General features: G+C 44.5%; 1 non-coding gene across 1 annotated transcript; it reads right to left on the minus strand.

Annotated features, from left to right (window-relative positions):
* Positions 1-2,962: 2,962 nt before the first annotated feature.
* trnak-uuu lies at positions 2,963-3,034 on the minus strand. The gene has a single exon. It is a non-coding gene; the product is annotated as a tRNA-Lys (tRNA).
* Between the last annotated feature and the right edge of the window lie 2,222 nt (positions 3,035-5,256).

The raw sequence follows: 5,256 nt of genomic DNA on the forward strand, positions 1-5,256 counted from the left end.
ACAAACTGTACATATCACACCGCAACACGTTATAAAACAGTAAAATATATTTAGGATATAAAGGAATAAAACAAAATTTCTCCTCAAGTGAATTTCTTTTCTGGGTTTGAAAAAATAATTACAAATCAAAAATAATTTGTGAAAATACAATAAATAAAATGTAAATAACAAAACAACCTCCAAAGCCTTGAGTTCAAATAAATATTCCCAGAAGCTTCTCTGTGGGCCCTGATGCTCTGTGCTGTGACAGGAGCGACACTTACACAGACAGCTCCATCTTTGACGAAACCGTAGCAGCGCATACAGGCGAGAAACTGAAGCTAAAGTTTCTTTCACAAGTCATGTGAGTATTCCCTGCACTTTCAGGTGGTATGGAGATGGTAGTCTCCTATAGCTGTATGTGTTATACCCCCTGAAAGGGGACAGAAGAGCCAGACATCCACTCAGCTCCCAAGTTCCTTTATTTTACCACTGAGTGGAACCCATGTCCCCTTTATAGTTTCCCCACCCAGGAAGTGACATAATCACTAATTCTTTTCACAATAAATCTTAGAGTTGTATGTATAAATGAAGTATTATTGTTTTCCCATATTTAACTGCTTTAGTGTAAAATCACCTTAACAAATGGCTACTTTCATTTGGCCCATATCATATATACATAACCCCGCCCCCACCTAGGATTCTCTGATCTCAATATTCCTGGCTCCTGTTTAAGGCCCCAGTATACTCCCGCGGACATCCATACGCGGAGGTACGAGCGTACCCCCCAGGGCATGTCCTTTACGACTACGTACGTGGATGCGGTGTCGCACAATAAACTGCCCAGCGACGGACTGTTTTGTATGCAACACCAATGTATTAAATTCCACTTCTTCATCCCTGATCTGGCCTTTTCTTTTGTTTTTTTGCCAAAAGGCAATTGATCTCCTCTATTGATGCCATGACTGAAATGGTGAGAAATGAAAGAATTTGTCACGAGCGAATTAAACTCAGGTCCAGCATGGCTAAGGGAAAGTCTGGAGATTTCCTGGTGGGCTGGTCTGATGTATGGGGCTGCAGAGCCAGCGCTCCCTGTTTTTAAAAAAAAGTTTAGATCTTTTTATTAACAACACATAAACACAGAACACCACTGCGGCTGAGGCTGCCAGCGCTCATTTTATTTATTTTTTCGACCTGTCAATCAATCCAGTAGGCGTGTAGCAAATTATCAATGGGCAACCTCAATTTGTCCCAAAGGTAAACGCCACTTGTCTCTGAAGCTGCTCTGCATCTGCTCAGGGTGTACTCTCGAGTATCAAGTCTGAACCCTCTGCGTATAGCACACACGTATGTACGTACATGTGAACGGACGTACGCGGGAGTATACTGGGGGCTTTACCTGCCCCGGCTGAGACGCTCCAGACCGGTACAAAAGAAAGTTAAATGTTGGATCCAGGACAGTGGCCCCATACTGAGAGATTGTTTTGAAAGAACAGACTGAGAGATTTTCGGAGAAGCTGCTGAAAATGATGGCGCGCTAGACCTTGATCAATACGCATCCTCAGTTCTGGGGTAGATTAGCACATGTACTGACACCGTCTCCACCTTAAGATATGTTAAAAGTTACCCAAACAGAAAACCTTGGCTGAATGCAGAGGTGCGCACCCTGCTGGAAGCCAGGAACACTGTCTTCATGTCTGGAAGCTCACAGGAGCAGAGAAGGACAAGGAAAGAGCTGGTTGCTGGTATTAAGAGGGCCAAGGCCACATATGCACAGAGGATCGAGGGTAAATTCACCTCACAAGACCCACGGAGCATGTGGAGGGGCATTAGGTGTATAACAGATTATAAAGGCAGGAGCGAACAATGCCCCAAAGACCCATCACTACCTGATGCCCTGAACAAGTTCTATGCATGCCTTGAAGACCTGAACAGACCACCCAGCACCAGACTCACCTCACCACCGGATGAAGAGCTCAGCGTGACCCCAGCAGAATTAAGGAGTACTTTCAGGAGGATTAATCCACACAAGGCAACCGGCCCAGACAACATCCCCGGGAAAGTGTTGAAAGAATGTGTCACTCGGCTCTGCGAGGTGCTGGCAGACATCTTTAACACCTCAGTTACCCTGGAGACAGTTCCCACCTGCCTGAAGACTGCCACCATCATCCCAGTCCCAAAGAGCTCAACAGTGACTGGTGTGAATGACTATCGGCCAGTGGCCCTCACCCTGATAGTCGCTAAATGCTACGAACAACTGGTCATGACCCACATCAAAACAACCATCAACATAAACAAGGACCCTCATTAGTATGCATACCGTGAGAACCGATCAACAGAGGATGCCATCTCCTCTGTGGTCCACACTGCTCTCACCCACCTGGAGCAGAGGACCCCTACGTCCGTATGCTCTTTGTGGACTTCACATTTGCCTTCAACACCATGATCCCCCAAACCCTGATGGACAAACTATTCACACTAGGACTAAGCCCCACCATTTGCAACTGGGTCCTAGACTTCTTAACAAACAGACCTCAGTCTGTGAGGATCCACAACTTCTCTTCCACCATAACCCTCAGCACTGGCTCTCCTCAGAGATGTGTGCTGATCTGTCTCCTATTCACACTGCTCATATATGACTGGGCAGCTACCCATCCAGGCTGTCATATTGTAAAGTTTGCAGATGACACAGCGTTGGTGGGTTGCATCACAAACAATGATGAGTCCAGCTACAGGCAGGAGGTGGAACACCTGGAGAGCTGGTGTAAAGAGAATAACATCAATGTGAAGCTGAAGTACTTCCATAACCCGGGACTTTTACTACATCCTGGTGGAGGCCCAACGCTGAAGGCCTGTAACTTTTCCTGCCTTTATAGAAATTAAATGGTAAAACTATTTGTTATCCGTGTCGGTGCGAGTCCTCTCCACCTGGGAAATTTAAAAAGACAGCTTCAAATGCCGTGGTCAAACGGCGACAAACATAGTCCCTGACCGGGAATTGAACCCGGGCCGCGGCAGCAAAAGTGCCGAATCCTAACCACTAGACCACCAGGGATCCAACAGAATTAGTAAAGCTGTGGAGTTCTTTTTTTTTTTTTTTAAACCGGCACTGAACAGCATACACAATATTAGTTCAGTGTCAGGAGGGCTGTGATCAGTCTTACATCGGGGAAACAAAACAGCCACTGGCCAAAAGGATGGCCCAGCACAGAAGATCAACATCATCAGGCCAGGATTCTGCGGTCTACACTCATCTCCAGGCCAGCGGTCACTCTTCCAAGGATGAAGATGTTCACATCCTGGACAGAGAGGAACGATGGTTTGAGAGAGGAGTAAAGGAGGCCATCTTTGTGAAAAGAAATCGTCCATCATTAAACAGGGGTGGAGGCCTCCGTGTTCAACTGTCCCCCTCTTACAATGCTGTGATTGCTAGTATCACTCAGCCCTCTGTGAATAGTAAACAGCCATCAGTGTGCTAATGATCCATTGTTAGGCTGATGGTCCTTCTTGAGCATGTGATCAGCTGGTTTTGGTTGTCAGCAGCAAACTGGTTGATCCACTCTGAGATGGTGCTATTTAAGAGACTGAGCTGAAAACAGCACCTCAGACTGAGGAAGTCTCTTGGATGAGAGACGAAACGTTTCTATATATTTTTTTGCTTTGTTTTGTTTTTTTTGTTTTTTTGAATGTCCAGAGGACCAGATTGAATTTTTTTGAATTTTTCTACCTGGATTATTGAGCATGCATCAGGATAAATACTGTAACATTTTACATAAACAATCCATACAGCATGGAATGTTTATTTAAAATATTACAGTATTTAAATTGTAGAGAAGTGCAGCAGGACATCAAAGGAATGCTGTGTGACATTCCTTTGATGTCACACAGCATTCCTTTGATGACATATTTTGGAATTTTAAGTTGGAAGACAAAAGTCTATCGGTGCATCTGGACATCAAAGGGTTAACCCTTCACAAAGCTGCAGTAGGAAAAATGTGCCACAGAAAAGGAAATCAGTTGATCAGCTGCAGGAGGGAGCTTTGTCTTGCACTTGTAGGCTGCACACATGGTGCAACGTCATTTAAAATAATTTATTTTAAATAAACAACCCATGGCTCATCTATCTATCAGCCAATTGTGTCATATTTTGAAAATCCGCGATATAGCGAACCTGCGATAAACCATACCATACCATACCAATTTATTTATATAGCACTTAAAACAGCAACAAGGCCAACCAAAGTGCTGTACAAAAGAACACAAACATGCACAGCAGACAGGAAAACATAAAATAGAAATACAGATACAAATAGCAGCAGAAGCTAACTAAAATGGCCAACAGAGTAAAGAACAGACCGGGCCAAAACAAATCACACCGTGTTAAAGGCAAGCGAATAGAAGTGGGTCTTCAAGCGAGACTTAAAGACTGAGAGTGTGGGAGCCTGCCGGACACTCAGTGGCAACTCATTCCACAGTCGTGGACCTGCAACAGAGAAAGCCCTGTCACCTCTGAGCTTACGACGGGTTTCTGGGACTGAGAGAAGCATCTGGTCTGCTGACCTCAGAGAGCGCGGTGGGACATATGGCTGCAGAAGATCAGTGAGATAGGATGGGGCGGAACTGTTCAGTGATTTAAAAACATACATGAGAATTTTGAAATGGATCCGAAGGTGAATGGGTAGCCAGTGCAGGGAGGCCAAAACTGGCGTGATGTGCTCTCTATAGCCTGTACCAGTTAAAAATCGGGCTGCAGCATTTTGGACCAGTTGTAGACGAGCAATGGAGGACTGACTGATTCCAAACAGAAGTGAATTGCAGTAATCAAGCCTAGATGTTATGAAGGCGTGGATCACTGTCTCAAGGTTCTTTTTGGAGAGTATAGGCTTCAGCTTAGACAGCCGTCTCAGCTGAAAAAAACAGGATTTTACCATCATGTTTACGTGACTGTTGAGTTTTAAGGATGGGTCCATTATCACCCCCAGATTAGTGACCTTTTGTTTCTCTAGCGGGGCTAGAGAGAAAAGGTCAATGTCATGGTTCATGAGTGAGCCACTGGGATGGAACAGCATGACTTCAGACTTCTTCTCATTGAAGCTTAAGAAGTTTAAAGCCATCCAGAAACGAACCACGAAGTAGTGAGGGACTACTGTATTTATGTTGTTCTTTTTTTTTTTTTTTTTGTGGAGAAACCAGAGTACCTGGAGAAAACCTAATGTCCTCAACAACACATTTACACTCTTTATTTTTTTAGTGTTGGCGTGTATTACTGTTTTTTTT

Source organism: Nematolebias whitei, unplaced genomic scaffold (assembly GCF_014905685.2).
Source record: "Nematolebias whitei isolate Nwh7 unplaced genomic scaffold, NemWhi1 Nwh_scaf_450, whole genome shotgun sequence".
In the NCBI taxonomy this organism is placed as follows: domain Eukaryota; kingdom Metazoa; phylum Chordata; class Actinopteri; order Cyprinodontiformes; family Rivulidae; genus Nematolebias; species Nematolebias whitei.